Here is a 17104-nt window from a genome sequence, read left to right on the forward strand (position 1 = left end):
TCCACCAAAGTAGTATACAGGCAGTTTAGCAGGGAGAGAGGGACCTAGTGGGAGGATAATATATTGTACAAGCAGGAGCAACGGCATGGAGGTCCTGGAATCTAGTCTCAGATTAGTCAACTACTGTGTGACTGCTGGGAAAGTCACTTAAACTCGGTGGATTCCAAACAACATTGCAGTGATTTCTTAGTTCTTCAGTCAATGTAAATGTAACAAATACATTAGCTAATAAGCTTTATTGGTGGAAATGGCACCTTTGCCTTGATTTTTTAGTCATCCATTTAAATCTTTAGCTCACGTAGTTTGTGGAAATATAAGCCAAATTACATGTGACAACCTGCAATGTGAGATAGATTAAAACACCTAATTTTGATATTGTTTGCCCTTCTCTCTCTCTCTCTTTTTTTTTTTTTTTTCATCTGTCACTTGCTTGTGACAATTTAGGAGTTTATATACTCTCTGGCCTAATTTAGAATGTTGCTGCATTTGGATTTTTAGTCTTAGGAGAGATATGGCTTGAATGAAGAAGTTCTAATACTCATTGCAGAACTCCTAGGTGCTGAATCTGTAGATATCCATGGAAAAATAATTGTCACTGTGCTGTGTAGGAGTGAATCTTTAAAAAGTTCATGCCAACAACAGTGAAAAGGGCATACTTCTTTGCATGGCAAAAGCAGAATGGAGCCATTATAGAATCTGTAGGAAACATTCATTAAGAACTTAAATTCCTTCTAAATTAGCCTATTTCCTGGATGTCTCATATTCATACATCTCAACCTGGGAAGACATATTCAGAGAAGGAGTCCTCTAGGTTCAGCCTGTAAATTAGAATTTCAAACTGCTAACAGTTCATGAACGTCTCCTGTTTTCCCTGGGAAAGCACCAATCTCTAGGGCTTAAATTCACCTGTTCATTTTTGGATTTGAGTTGGATCTGCTAGGAGGAAGCAGATGGTGAAAATCAAACAGGAGATTTTTTAGCTGGTAGGGCACACAGAACAGATTTGCCAAAATACTGTTTATTGTCTAGAATTCAGAGATGGAGACCATGGTTAGTTGTTCTGGTAATTCCAATGTTTCTAACAGCCACTCTAAAGTGATCATTTAAAAAGAATACACATTTCAACCCCCACAGTCTTAAAAGCACAGCCTACACGCAGTTTAAAAATAAATTTACTTCCTCCAACGCATTACAAAGCAATGCCTAGATTCTAAGTAAAAACAAAATCTAGCTATTCGTGCTAAAAAATTTCCCCCTTTCCACACAATCCTGCTTTACTGCCCCACAAAGCTACACCTAGATTCCAAGGAATAAAAATAAAATGTAGTTATTCATAGTTGTACCAAGCTGAAGTTTGTTCCTTTTTCACACAATCTTGCCTTACTGCTCCCTCCCAATTCCCCTCCGAATGTTCCTTTTCTTCTCTCCACGCTAGTTGTGCTCTCTTACCCCAACTTTCTACCTTTGCAATCCCTCCTTTCTTTAGATGGGGTGACAATCTAGATTTCTCATGTTTTTACGGCTATGTGGATTGGATAATCGGCTGACTGACAGGAATGTGGACTTAGAACCTTCCCAGCACTGAACTGACACAGTGGTATGTTTCAGGGGTGTTTTAAAGCCCTGGGCCATTGGTATCCATGTGCCCCACCATTCAGAATGGAGAGCTCTGCCATCAGAAATCAGAACCCCAGTCTGCTTTGAAGAAGGTTGTGACTCAGCTGGGGGGAGAGAAATTCAACACCTGAGATAACAACTGGTGAGGATACCATCAAACATGGTGCACAAGTGTAATTTAATATAGAGGAGAACATCAGAGTCTTGGAGTGGGGCAGAGTAATCTATGACTAATTAAGGTCTCATTCAGACAGAGTAATTTTGAACCATCTTTTGGGAAAAGGATCAGAGATAGTTAAAAAGAAATACAGTTTTCTCAAGGTGTGGGGATGATAGGAGCAAGCCTGTGGCAGAAACAGTTCCTAAGAGTAAGGAAAGTAACACATTTGGCACAAACACATTTTGACTTAAAAACATTAATTGAGACCTAAAATGTTCCAGTGGACCACCCCCCCAAAAAATGAAATCAATTATAATCAGGAGAAACGTTGATGGTAGGTAGCTCTGGAAACATGAAATAATACACGTGAAGCCAAACTTTGCAAAGGTAAGATTCTATAGGCTCAGGAAGTATCTTTATTGCTATAATTATCAACTAATAAAATTATGTTTGAGTTCTTTATGTGTGTGTGGGGGGGGTCAGTTGATAATATTTGGCCAAAAATACATCGTGAGTTTTAAGAAAATGTTAGCCACATGTCCATCTGAAAAAAAAGTATTGTTTATGAATTTCTCAAAGTCTCTAAAAACTTACATATGGCATTTCTGCTCCTAATTTTACTGAGGAAACTCTAGATTATCCTAGAGGAGGCCCTGTGAGGAGAGGCTGTTCCAAGGTAAATTATTATTTCAAATTTATTGACAACACCTCCTTAATTATATCTTTGTTGACAGCTTGTCACTTTGTGTGCATAGAATTTGAAACAATGCATATTCCAATTTGACTTGGAACCAGAGAAATGTTTAACAAAGCCTGTGTTTTTGTGTTTGTGTGTGTGTGTGTGTGTGTGTGTTTTCTCTGAGGCAGGGTGTCACTCCATCACCCTGGCTGGAGTATGGTGGCATGATCTTGGCTCACTGCAACCTCCGCCTCCCAGGTTCAAGTGATTCTCATGCCTCAGCCTCCCGTGTAGCCGGGATGACAGGTGTGTGCCACCACACCTGGCTAATTTTTGTGTATATGTGTGTGTGTGTGTGTGTGTGTGTGTGTGTGTGTGTATTTTAGCAGAGACAAAGTTTCACCATGTTGGCCAGGCTGGTCTCAAACTCCTGGTCTCAAGTGATCTACCCACCCTGCCCTCCCTAAGTGCTAGGATTACAGGCATGAACCACTGAGCCTGGCCTGTTTTTGTGTTTTTGATAGTGGTAACCACTCTGGGGACTGTTAGACCTGGGGTTGTGGCATTATCATTTGTTGGCAAAAAACTCCCTCGGTTAACCCTTTCCAGATATTCTCCCATTCCTTGCTCTCAGACTATCAAATTTACAAAATCACAACAACTATAAAGGAACAGAAAGCAAGAGCAAAAATAGAACTGATGGACCATTGGGTTATCTGGTACACCCAGCAGAAGATAAGCCCAGCACTGGCCAGGTGGGTACAGCATGCCAGCACCCCAGACAGACATGCTGGGAGGAGCTGAAATGAGGTAGGAAGGAGAATAAGAGCAACTTCCAAGCTTGGGCACCTGGGCTTCACTTATTTGACTTTTCTTTTGAAAAATTAAATTGCTAGATCCAGGGCTTACCTGTGTTCAGCTCAAATATAAAAAATCACTCACCTACTCAACTGTAAATTATTTCAGATCATTTACAATTTCACATAATCCTGACCTCTTCTGTTCTCTCAATTAGTGTAGATAATGATAATTGAACTAAACTATGTAATTAACCTCATATCTACCTAGATTTTTCTTTTTTTGCAAAACCTCAAAGAGAAACGTGTGTCAAACATGTATTTTATTTTAATATTTTCGTGTTCCTTGAAAATTCTACTTACTCTCATAAATAAAGAATACTTGTCAAAGCTATGCTTTTCAATTTTTTAAAAATAATTTTTTTCTAAGCTCCTTCCATAAATTGTTTATTGTTCAATATGGCTGTGACTTTTCAATGCAGTTACTTATTTTTCATGCCTTCAATTTCATATAAATATTTCTTTTGCCCAGAATCAAATGCATAAAAGGTTTCCTTTCATCTCAAGGATGCAAGTTATTTTGTTACCTTCTATGAGAAATTAATAATGGTGGGGTCAAGGTGGGGAAGGAAGTTAGCAGATCGCTCTAACTTAACGATTGCATATTGTAATAGAAATAACATAACAATGATGCAATTCCTCTCTTCCCTTCTGATAAACAAGACCATGACTTAGTGGTCATTCTTTTTCTTTTCTATTTCTCACTTACTCCTGTCCTAGTTATTCAAATACCTAGCCAATGACTTCTAAAGGTGCCACCATCTGAGGTCAGCTACACTTTCCAGAATTAGACATAAGGGTAGAGATGGATGCCATAGTGACTTCTGTCACACATTGGCTCAAGGAACTTGGAAAGCCCAGGGCCCAGGTACAGGCAGCACTTGCCTGGTATATTCTTCAGTGCTCATAGGATCTGTCTAGTCTTAAGTTTGGTGAATCCAGAAAGGGTGGCACCCCTGTTTCCTTCCCATGTCAATCCTAGTCTGTTTTGTCCAAATTCCCAAACAACCTCTCAGATCTTATGTCCTGGGTGGCTCATGGAGGATGGAAGGGCTGCTCTCCTAGGTTCGCACTCCATCCTGCATACTTCTTAGAGATGTTTCCCATGATTCATTAAGACATCTGGGTTCTTGATTCAGAACATTTCCCATCATGAAGTATCCTGAGGGCATTCTTTTATATAGGTTTTCCCCTAAGAAATAGTGTAAAAACCTAGGGGGAGAAACATCGATGTGCTAATCTCCATTCCACTTCACAAATTCATATAAATGTTCTTCAAGCCACAATTTGACATGAAGGAATGGTACCCTAATGAGCAAATGTTATGGTAAGAGGTTCATCGAGGCAGTTATTTTAGACATGTGCCTGGGCGGGTTGTGAACATTCAGCCTAAAACTGTTTCATTAACAGCAGATGACCCTGGTCACTGACAGGTGAAGAAACGGGCCTTTCCTCAGCTCTGCAAGGCACAGGGCCCAACAAAGCCTCCTGCCTGTTGGCAAAATAACTATCCCACCAAGAGCTGCATAAGATGCTTTTTAAGTCCCATGATAAGTGCTTGGGCTCCCTCCTACAACCATCTTGATACTTTGCAAGAATGGTAAACATAGACTTATGGACTTCCATAAACGTTTAAGTGCATGTGAGCACCAGGGCAGCAATAACTTTAGAAAGCAAATGCTGAACAGTGTTTTAAGTCTTTTGCTCAATATTGTCTGGAATGGTGGGCATGAAGCAGTCTTTCCTAAGAACAGGAAGTCACCCGATTTAATTTGCAGAGTTAACGTTAACCTCAACTAAATCAGAGTTCACTGGCAGAATGGTTTAGAGGTTTTCAGTGTCTTTCCGGCATTGAAATGATAAAGGCAGAGAAAGTAGTTTTCAAAGTCAGTTTGGTTTTATAAAATTGTTCACCAAAATAATCATAAGACAGAAGATAACCAAAGGAGATAATCATAATCAGAACACAGCATGATCTCTAATGATAAAATTATCTTTAAAAAACCCTTGACTATTAGAATTTTCTGAACTTGTGGAAACGAAAGTCATGATCTTGTTTTGCACTAGTACCCTGCAGTCTGGAGACCTAGGTTCTAATTCCCTAATTTATAGAACAGCATCTGAAATGCTATTACCAATCTTTCTTCTATAGACATTTTTTTTAAGCCCCAAAAACCTTATTTTGCTCATTTACTTAAAGTCAACTCGTGGTAATTTGCACTATTTGAAGGAAGTGATATCATGGTTAACAGAAAACAGCAAATAATTTTTAAAATGACGTATTTTATTCTTCAGAAGATATTTTAGGTATCTGCATTTAAATAACCATATGTCTCAAACTCTAGAAACTGGCAACATTTCAAATTAAATACTGCATCCCTGCTGAAAGGATGCACTATTATAGTTACAAAACAGGCTTCATAATTTTGGACAGACTCAGGTTCAAGCAGTAAGGCTAGAATTACTAGCTATGCGATCTTGGGCAACATATTTATCTTCTCTGTGACTTCATTTCTTCAGCTACTAAATGGTGATGATATTTGTACCTCATGGCATTATCAGGAATAGATGGGATGATACTGATGAAGTGCTTTTGACAGGGCTTGGCCCATGGCAAGTGATTCTTATTTTATATGGCATATGGTAGGATCCTCTTTCCTCTGTATTCTGTCTGATTTACCCGTCTGAGTCACTATGTGGGTTAGAGAAAATAGTACATCTTGCTTTTCTTAACAAAATTACACAGAGTAGTTTACAAGGTCAACCAATAGCCTCTAAGAAAGAGTTCACATGCACCATAGGCTAGGAAGCACCTTGGAGGACCTCTGATATCTTCCCCGATCTGATGTCTGTGCTCAGACTCCTATAGGCCAGTCATCTGCACGTTCCCCTCTGGCTTCTGGGAGCTCACTGCTCTCCAGGAAAGCTCACTTCAATGTAGGGCAATTCATCATTAGGAAGCTCATCATTTTGCTGGGATAAAATGTGCTTCCCTGGGATAAAATATGCTTCCCATTCATTGACCCTGGTCCAGGCCTCCACAGCAATGCAGAATAAATATATTTTCTATTTCACATGAAGATATTTCAGATACTTGAAGAGGATTATTGTGATCCCTCTAAGTCTTTCTTGTGTCAGGTCGGCTCTTTTGAAGACCTTCAACCATTTCTCATGTGGGAGGCATGTTGTTGAGCCCTTTCCCGGCCAGTGGCTGCTTTCTACACAGCTCAGGTACAGTGTGATGAGAGGAACAGAACAGGATGTCTCAGTGCACCCTGACCAAGAGAAAGTAAAGCAGGCTGGAGCCATCCCTGGAAACACTGGGTATCTAAAGGCCTGAATTTGCATCCTGGGTCTGCCTTTCTTCAGCAGAGTGGTCTTGGGTGAGGCCCTCAACCTCTACATGGTTTGCTTTTCTCACTGGCACATGTTTGTGTTAAATTTTATCTAGTCATATATAGTGGATCATAACAGCCTTTTTGACCCCATTTCTTCATCTAATATAAACTATTCATTCAGGTTTCATTAAATTCGTATGACTGGCATACCATAATGTGCATGTCCATGCCACAGATTAAAGCAAAATGTAATACATGGCAAATCCAGCTAGAAGCCCGGAGCAGAGCATTGGGAACCTGCACTAGGGTAACCAGGGCTTCAGTGGTTTATTAAAGAAGTACTTGTTGTGCACTGATTATGTGCCAGGTAAGATATTGGGTTCAGGGCATATAAAGATGAACAAGAGAGTTCCCATCCTTACCATCAAGGAGCCTGGAGTCTAATAGACCATCTATTAATGGGCTTTTGGGGGCACTGTGGACAATGCCTTTTCAACCATTGTTCCAGCTTTTGTTGGTACAAAGATATAAACATGGCAATCCCCGATCACCCAGTATGGTCCCAAAGGAAACCAGTTTAGTAGGGAAAAACCTGATCTTAATGAAGGCATGTTGACTTAATGATTTTTTTCTCCTAAAGTTTTGTCTGATACATATCTTTTTTACAAATCATATATAATGTGGCTGATGTAACCATGGGAATTATCTACATTATGATCTGGAAAATAGATGCCCTACTCTTAAATTGAAAATGTATAATATAATAAGGAATACATGGAAATTGAACTTTGGCAGTGGTTCTCAACTAGGGGTACTTTTGCTTCTGGATTTGACATTTGGCAATGTCTGGAGACATTTTCTGTTGTCCCAAGTTGGAAGATATTATTGGTATCTAGTGAGTAGAAGATAAAGATGGTGTTAAATATCCTACAATGCATAGGGGACTTCCTGTTCCAAAGAATTTGCCAGGCAAAATGTCAGTAGTGATAGCCAGGGTGAGAAACCCGGCTTGGGAAGAGGAAGCAGTAGAACTGAGTGGTGAAAACCACAAGCGTGGGAGCCAGAGAATCCGGTGTTTGAAACCTCGTGTAGTGACCACTTCATCCTGCCTCAGTTTCTGCATCTGCAAAGTGAAGATGGTAACGATACTGAATTCAAAGAGAGGATTAGAGAGGTAATGCACATGAAACACTCACAGTGTCTGGCAGAGACGTATGACTAAATAAATGGCGGTTATTTATTTATTTATTTGCTCTGTCAATTTTTCCTCTGAATGCTACATGTTTTGACATGAGTGAAATAGATAGATGTAGCCAGAGAAATGTATAACACTTGGTATTTCATGAAGAAATCTGTTGTTTTCCTGTGTTTAAAGAAACAACTCTAAACAATTTGATCTTCAAATGTTAGCCAGCTCCCTGAGTCAAATAATATCCTCTGTGCTGAGCTGCCTGAAGTATTCCACTGAGATGCTAACTGCCAAGTGGATTAATATTTTAATGACTGCTCAAAGAGTTTATTTTCAAATATGAGTATGCCTCATATTTTTAGACTGAAATAAATGTTCCCAATATTATGGAGATGAGGGTATCAGCTAAGCATAAAGGTAGACACAACTATAACACTTCAAAACTGTGATGTTAATGAAGATGTACTTTGGTTGCCAGCTATTATTTGCTTTAAATGTAATTTGATATTAATGGTAGCACAAAAGTGTTATTTAATCTTTATTTATAAGATGAACATCCTTGGGAGATCTTGCCAGTTTGTGCAAAGTATAGGCATAGATTTAGATTCTTACTTAATATTCCAAAAAAGCCTACAAGACACATGCTCTCAAGTGTGGTGCTTGCTTTCAATGATGTAATGATGGTTGGTGCCTCTGCAAATTGGTATGAAGTCTTCGATGCAGGGAATCAAGGGATTTGAAAAAGAAATATTTGAAATCGTATTGTTTCTTGCATTAGAAAATGAAGATGAGATGCAATGACCTGTGAGTGTTTGTGTCTCCCCCAGGTTCACACATTGAAATCCTAACCCACAATGGAACAGCATTAGGAGGGGGTGCTCAAGGCAGTCATTGTGTCATCAGGGTAGATAGAGCCCTTATGAATGAAATTCTTGCCCTTAAAAAAAAGGGGACCCCAGGGAGCTGTCTTGCCCTCTTTCTGTCATGTGAGAATACAATGAGATGATAGCAGTCTGCAGCTCAGAAGAAGGCCCTCACCAGAAACGGACCATGCTGGCACCTTGATCTTGGACTTCAGCCTCCAGGACCATAAAAATAAATTTCTGTTATTAGTCACCAAGTCTATGGTATTTTGTCATAACAGCCTGGACAGAGTAAAACATAAGAGATCATTGGCACCAGTGTGGGAGGTGGGCACGGAGATGGCTGTATCATCCAGTTAGTTTCTCCTAGTCTTTCTCTGACCTTCAACAGTGGTAGGTAGGTGATACTGCCTACTCTACATGTTTATTCAAGCCATTTGCATGGGAAAAGATATCCTTTGATGCAAAGATTAAATGTTCATTTCTATCTGTTACTCTTATTTTAGTGCTCAACATCTTTCAAATTAAAAAGAAACATATATTTGGTAGCCCTTTCAAATATAGATAAGATTACTTCTAAATGAAATTTCTTTAGCCAGTTTTTAATTAAATTGCTAAAGGAAATTAAGTCTGTTGGCTTAAAAACAAATTATGGTATAAGTTCATCAATTATTTATAATATGTACAATTTAATCCCTTATTAGGATTGGTAAGGGATTCAAAGATGCTGAGTTTACCAAGTGAAACAATCGTGAATATGATAAAAGATGTACACTATTCCTTCAGAAAATATTTTGTATTAATAGCTTTGACCAAAGATTTGTATAAATATACGTATAATACTTATGAGTACACCTAGTGCTCAATTTATATAAGCTGCTATTTAGTAAGCTGTATTTTTAAATTATTGGGGGAAAGTGGAAATCAAAATTTGGTTCTGTCCAAAGATACCAGCTAAAGAACAGCAACAGAAAAACTTTCCTGTACCTCTTTCCATGCTATTTTGCCCACAACCTTAACTCTAATCTTAGTAAACAACCCTCTCTGGGAACAAGTGGTAATTGAATCTTCATGCTAATTCTATCCTGGCTTTCTTTTGACTACTAGCTCCCAATTATGCCAACATATTACACTATGTACTGTTCTCTGGGAAAATGCTAAGACTACCTTGTTCATTCAGCTAAGGTCAGACCTTAAAAAAAAAAAAAAGAAGGCTGAAGCTAAAGACAATTTAGTTCCTAACAAGCATCTGTTTTTTATTTTGGGTGGAAGGTTAACATAGCTTATTTTAGTTATAAACCAGGTGCAGGAAGAGATAAGTAGGAGTGTATTAAGAGTTAAGTTTTTGTTATCCTGCCAGATGTTGAACACAGAGTTGTGGTTGTATGTTTGGAGTGTTGGGGTGTTGGGGGCTACATGTCAAAGAAATTTCTATGACCTGGCCGGGCGCAGTGGCTCACGCCTGTAATCCCAACACTTTGCGAGGCCGAGGCGGGTGGATTACGAGGTCAGCAGATTGAGACCATCCTGGCTAACACGGTGAAACCCTGTCTCTACTAAAAATGCAAAAAAATTAGCCAGGTGTGGTGGTGGGCACCTGTAGTCCCAGCTACTTGGGAGGCTGAGGCAGGAGAATGGAATGAACCTAGGAGGCAGAGCTTGCAGTGAGCCAAGATCACGCCACTGCCCTCCAGCCTGGGCGACAGAGCAAGACTCCATCTCAAAAAAAAAAAAAAAAAGAAAAAAAAAATTTCTGTGACCATCAGATGTATCCATTGCATGGAATCAAATTATCACTTTGTTAGTTACCCTTTAATTAGTTGATATAACAGAGGACATGCAGTTATTTAGTCATGATTGGTCTAAGACTCAGCACTTAATACATGAATGTAAAGATGGAAAGAATAGACACTGGGGGCTTCAAAAGTGGGAAGGCTGGAAGGAAGTTGGCGGTTGAAAAATTATTATCTATGGGGTACAATGGTCATTATTTGGGTGATGCATACACTAGAAGTCCAATCTCTCCTTATGCAATATATATATGTGTATATGTGTGTGTGTGTAATAAACTTGCACATGTACCCCTTGAATCTAAAATAAAATAAAAAAGACTCAGTACTTAAAGAGTAGAATCTGTTTATATTACTACTTGTAAATAATAATTAATTCAGAGATAATACCACCTTTTTTATAAAGAGATATTGTACATTTTAACAACTTATAGATGCATACGCACATTTAAGAGTTAGGCAAAACTTAGAAAAAAAAAAAAAAAAAACCTTTAAAGATTTCCTACTTTCTCACCCGCCTCGTGTCCACACCAGAATATTGCCAATAATTGTTACTAATGGTCACAGGCAAGTCTTGTAAATTGAAAGAAATAATTCAAAGTAACAAGGACCATTCAAATATTTGACTAAATATTTGATTAAATATTGCACATTTATTTAACTTGAAAATTCAATTGATTCAATTTTATATTCCTTATTAAAAACCAAATCAACACATATTTTTTAAGACTCTATTATGAGCAAGATTCTAGTTAGGAGTTGTAGAACTATAAAGAAGAAGAAAGGACTCCCATGCAAGATACCTCTTTACTCTTTGGAGGTAATGGCGTTAGTCAGAATACACTCTAAACTTGTGATTAGATTGTTAAACATTCTTATAAATAGCAAGGATACCCCCATTTCAGGCAATGCCGTGCATGTTTCTGACATTTGCACTTTTGCATGGTACTTTACATGCAGCCCTTACTGCTTAGGAAGAAGAGATGAGTGGTATTGTTAAAACTTTATGTTTTAAGGATGTAATAGTTTATAGCTTCCTTTACTTTTTTATAGTGGTTATTCAATGATATATTTGTAGGCCAGATGTCCTCTCTTTTATGATCTCTTAAGCTAAAAACAAAATAAAAATTACATATACCTTGAGGTGAATTGGATCATTTCTATTTTGCATTGCACTTGAGTAATGTTTTGAGTTGAATGTTCTCAGGGTTCTAAAATTAAGTTAATCCATATGTAATTAGGAACATTCTTAACTAGAGAGTCCTGGTTAGCAAGAGATTGGCAGATTATTCTGAAACACTAGTTAGCAAACCATGGATAGCAATTAAATAAAAAAAAAGAATAAAATTCTCTTTAAAATAGGTTGTTGCAATAAATTAATGTGGTAATATGATTTTCTATTTTTAATTGCTGTAGACAGTGCATTTTTTAAAGCAAAATTTTGTCTTCTGAGAGCTAGTTTCATAATTTTGTACTACTTATGCTATTTAACACTTCAGTAAGTCTTCTGCTTTTGCAATCCCGTTTGATTTGTGATGGATAAAATAAACTAAAGGTTAGTAAAGATAGTGTTGCACCTCTTAAGCAAACAGACAATAATATTTTGGAGAAACTAAGTATTTCTCTTTATGAGACTGTATGACCTTATGTTATACAGTTATGTTATATTTATGCTAATGTATAACGCTTTTATAACAATGCTTTTATTCCCAGAACAATTATACTTAACATTGACACTTAAAGATGTTCCTTTTTGATATTCAACTAATGACAACTTTGCTCTATATTCCGTGTCAATATCAGGATTCAGCGAGGGCTGAACCTAATGAACACATGGTTCTTCATTTACCCCTCGCCAGACACCATGTGCTTAATGCTCTGTATAGTCCCCTTACTTATGTCTTCATTTGCAGTAGTCATTTCAGAAGGAGTTGGTGACAGTGCCTTCTTTTAGCAAATAACAATAAGTCATAGTCTACTGAATATAAAACCTGTAGATACTCAGTTGCTTAAAACCACCTTTATTACATAAAATATGTTTTCTTGGTCTCTAAATTAGTATGAAAATACAGAGGAGGTTGTTTCTTCAATTAAATGTGAAAGATTAATCACTGTAGCAATTTGTTTCACAGTAGACAATAATTAAATGTCAAAAATGAAATATTTACTTTTTAAGTCTTATATGTCCGAGAAAAAAGTATTGGAGAAGCATAACAATCTGGTGCTATTTGCATATATGTTGATTGAGTTGACATGGAGTTTACATATAAATAAAATATATTTAATATGAGAATTAGGTAATGCATTTATTTTTATTACAACTTCACATGCTGTTTTTAAAGGACAAGAAATTTTCCCCATATCCGAAGTAGAATGTGGAGGGAATAATAAATGGCAGCCCTGAGTCTTAGCTCTCTGGTATTCTGGGAGTATGCCTTTGGGGGTAAGGGGAAATAACGAGGATTTCCCAAAGTACCATCAAAGTAAAACAAATGAATATAAAAGTGATAAATGTTACTTTTCTATTTCTCTCTTGCTATTATTTTCACCACGCTGCACTACTGATGGCAGCACCACCAGATCAGAATGAACAATTAACTGTCTAATTATTCTAGTCACACAAGCCCACAATGAAATCTTTATTCTGTGTTTACAGCAATCTTTGGCAGAGGCTGTCTTGCTGTTTCTAAACTAAGAAGAACTGCCCTTTGGCTCCTCTCAGCATCAGCTGCCTTGGTTTCAGCCCTGGATGCCAATAATCAGACTTCTTTTTCTTCCAAAGTGGACATTTTTTTTTAGGGTGAAAAGACCTATTCTCATCACCCCCCCATATATTCTGGCTGATTTATGTTCTTGCCACTGCAGCTCTTCCTTCCGTATCTCTTTACGTTTTTCCTTTCTCCATAGAACACCATCAGCAAAACCCCATTTTAAGTCCAAAATTGTAAAAAAAGGCTTGGCCAAACAGTGCTCACTACTATGAGGGAAAGAAAAATACAACTACTGGTTTATGGGTAGAGGGAAGTCAAGGGACTCCCTCCTGCTTTTCTGAACTGCTAATTTTCTAGCTCAAAAGGCATTCAATAACTTCTCCACCAGGGGAAAAACATGCCCACTTTTCAGTGGCTCTCTTGATGACTTCCAACTATTTACTTAAATCCACCAACAGCTGCAGGTCTTTGAGAAGCTTCAGAACTTGGGGGATATTTACAAATGTATAAGGGTCTGAGACGGTAGAGGGTACATCTGAGTCTCTTGGAGATGGTAAGAGAAGACTACTGCACTATGACAGGAAGAGAGAAGTTAATACCAATCCAAAGTCTAGAAGGAGGCAGTGCTTTTACCCAATGGAGGGGGGAAGAATACCTTGGTTCGCCCTCTGGGCTATCTCATGGAGTCCTCTTCCTGAATCTGAGAGCAGAGGACAAGCAATGCTAGATCTGTTATCCTATGCTGCTCAACTGCTTTCTCCAGATGAACATTGCTCTGCTCTTTCAGAATAGTGGCGTCTTCCTTCCGATTCCAGTCTCTGAACCCCGTGTAACAGTTCCCCTAACAACTCTCAGTCTCTCCTCTCAGCCCTCAGCACTTACTACAGTCACATCGCCTTTCAGGTGAGAACTGGGTCATAAAATTTTACAGGGCAGAAAGGTAGAAGGGGGCGTTTCAGTAGTATAAACACTGATTAAATTTCCCGGCAACTCTCCCCAAACGAAAGATAATTTTTCTACAAGTATGCACAAGAATGTCAAGAATGCTAAGTCATTTTTATGTTTGTACTTTCCTTTTCCATTTTAATTTTACACTGCCACATGGCACACATGCTAAAAATGTATCTCCTTAACCTGCAGTGTAGCAAACTTTTCACAAAACATTAAAATGGCATATTTTATAGACTGTCCTTTCCCAGGATGCTCAAAGCATTTTTTTGGATACAAAATTAGATCATCTCATGACAACTGTCCTGTTAGAAAGGCACAGTTACTTGAGTATCTGCAGAGAGCGAAAATCAGAAGCACTGAAAAGAAAGGTCACGCCAAAGTCAATGGCCAGAGCCATTGCTGAGGTAGATGCTGAGAGCTTGGTTCACAGCCTAAGTAGACTCTAAGAGTTCGGTTCCAATTTATAATACTTCCCTTCTGCTCTTCATTTGTCTCTTTTTTCTCTGGCAGGAAGGGATGTGGCCAGCGTGGAGGCTTGACCTCATCTCCTGCACTCAGCTTAACTCTGCCATACTGTTCTCCCACACCCTCGCCCAGCTTTCTGCTGCATCAGCTGCCCAAGCCTGCACCTTGGGCAACATCTGAACAGGGTCAAGCCAAGAGTTGGCAACCACAGGTGCCCTTATGGATTCCTCCAGTGTCAGGACCTGAATCCTTTCAGCATGTCCAACGAGACCGCAAGGGTAACACTACAGGGAAAAGATTTTCCCAGGTTATATAAATAAATGAAAGGGAAACGCTGGGTCAACTATGGGGCTCAAGATGGCTATGCCTTCAGGGTTCCCCAGCCAGAGGCGGCTGAGGAAGGTGAGCAGATAGGAACATAATACTCATCTATAAGCATGGGTTCAAACACATCCTAGTTTCAACTTTTTGTTGTTCTTAGGTAGATCCAATTCCTTAGCTGAGTCCCTGACAGCACCACAGCTCTGAGTGGGTAATTTCCTTTGGTGAAAAGACACACATTAGAGACTGGAGGAGGTCCGGGGACATTTCATTTGAGGGGAGGCGGCTGCAGGTTCAATTTGCAGGCGATTTATAACAGAAAAAAAAAATTGTTCCTGGTGCTCGTGCCAATAACAAGAGCATTAATAATAATAGCAACAACATAGTAAACTCCGAATCTACCAGGCGACCAACTCCCCGATTCTCTGGTGCTAGCCCCTCTCACTTCCAGCCTGGTCTCAGCAGAAACAAAACAAAACAAGGCTCTGGCGCTGCCTCCGGGCTGCCCTCCAGATTTCAGCCCCCACTGCTGCCCCAGAGGCGGATAGCTAGGCAAAGGCTGCTGCAGTCTCTCCGATTGCTAAGGACACGTTGGGACTCCTCGGTAACGTTTTCTTTGCAAATCTGAAACTTTCACCCTATTTGACCCCCTTGCCCCCGGCTGTTCCCCCAGAGTAACTACAACAAGCAAAAGCCAAACAGCGCGCGCACAATTCAGAGCTTTCCTTGGGAGTGTCAGGGCCCGAGGACAGGAAATTCGGGGAGTTGGCGAAGTCCGGCAGGTGGTAGGGACGCGAGTACCCACCACATTCTCCTCCCACAGCCGAGCTCCGGCGGGGACGCGGCGCGAGGCGCGGACCAGGGATCGGCCCCGTAGGTGCCTGCGCCTCCCCTGGAGCCTGGCTCTCTGGTCCCCTTCCCGGTTCACATCTCTGTACGAGGGACGCGGCCACCCTGTCCCCTCTGCAGGCGGAGGGAGGCGCCGCCGCTCGCGGGGCCAGCGAGGGTGAAGCCAGTGCCAAGCGCCCCCACAAGCCGCGCTCCTGGATCCCCAGTCACCATCCCCAGGCGCTCGCATTCCCCGCTCCCAGCGCGCCACGTCCTCCACCTGCCCCGGTGCGCCCCAGCTTCCCTGCTTCCGGAGAGCAGCTCCCCGAGTCCCGGCAGCCCCTTTCCATCCCCTTCTCCCACTAAGTCCGAAGAAGTCGAACTCGGAGCGGCCGGTAGGCTCGCCGAGGTGGCAGGGAGTTGCTGGGAGAGCGCAGCGCGGAGCGGGACCGCGCGTGGCGCCCGGGGCTCTCGCCCCAGAGGACTGGCTCGGCGCGCCCGGAGTCCCCAGCTCCAGAAGCGGGGCCCGACCCGAGCCCTCTGCGTTACCTGGCACGGCAGGCGACTCTCCGGAGACCTTCGGTCCTGACTGCTCCAGGGCGGGCGTCCTGCTCACATCGCTGCCTCCCCCACTGGGCGGCTGGTGTCCCGCTGGGTCTCTTCGCCCCTGCTCGCGGCGCTGTCCCCGCCCCCCACCCCCCTACCCCCTCTGTCAGAGGTGTCACAGCTTTTCTGCCTTCGGATGTTTCGCAAAGTCTCCGTGCGGTTGCCAGGAGTTGGGGGGCAATGCCAAGTGTGCCAACCCCGCCGATGCCCTGCCCTGCCCTCCCGCGGCCGTGCGTTCGGCCTGTCCAGTGAGAGGAGCTCCCTGGTCGCGGTCACCGTCCCCCGAGCGTGGCGCGCGGTCCGCTTCCCCTCCCTTGCGCCTTCCCTAGCCGGAGTGGCTGCTGCCTGCCTGTGCCGCGAGTCCTCATTCCCCTGCTCATGAATATTCTGACAGAGGCTAATGCCGCTGAAGTAAATTGAATTAGCCAATTGGTGCCAGGAATGTGCGCTCCTTCCTTCTGAGGAGCTGTCTGGAACCCCACCAGAAGAAAGCAATTAACGTCCGGTTGGCACCCTGTGGTTTAAACCAGTGAGGGACAAAATGGGTTAATTCTTTAAATGCAGTTTAGATACCGCATTTAAATGTTTCAACTCCTCTATTGGCTGAGAGCGTAAGGAAATGTTAAGAGGGAGAAAGAAGAAAGGGGATGTGTGGACGTGGGGAGGGGGGCGGGGTATTTACATCTAAACTTTCCCCTGAAGTTGAGGTAATTATTTTGCACAGATTCT

At 41.1% G+C, this 17104-nt stretch overlaps 1 protein-coding gene across 2 annotated transcripts in view; it reads right to left on the bottom strand.

Annotated features, from left to right (window-relative positions):
* The window catches only part of CDH20 (cadherin 20), a 221863-nt gene extending 205147 nt beyond the window's left edge, over positions 1-16716 (bottom strand). The window contains exon 1 of one of the 2 annotated variants that reach the window (XM_055297447.2): positions 16319-16716. The gene's annotated coding sequence lies outside the window, so the exon portion shown is untranslated. The remainder of the gene's footprint in view (positions 1-16318) is intronic. The other variant, XM_055297437.2, reaches the window with a different exon arrangement.
* Between the last annotated feature and the right edge of the window lie 388 nt (positions 16717-17104).

This window comes from Symphalangus syndactylus, chromosome 1, assembly GCF_028878055.3.
Source record: "Symphalangus syndactylus isolate Jambi chromosome 1, NHGRI_mSymSyn1-v2.1_pri, whole genome shotgun sequence".
Taxonomy (NCBI): domain Eukaryota; kingdom Metazoa; phylum Chordata; class Mammalia; order Primates; family Hylobatidae; genus Symphalangus; species Symphalangus syndactylus.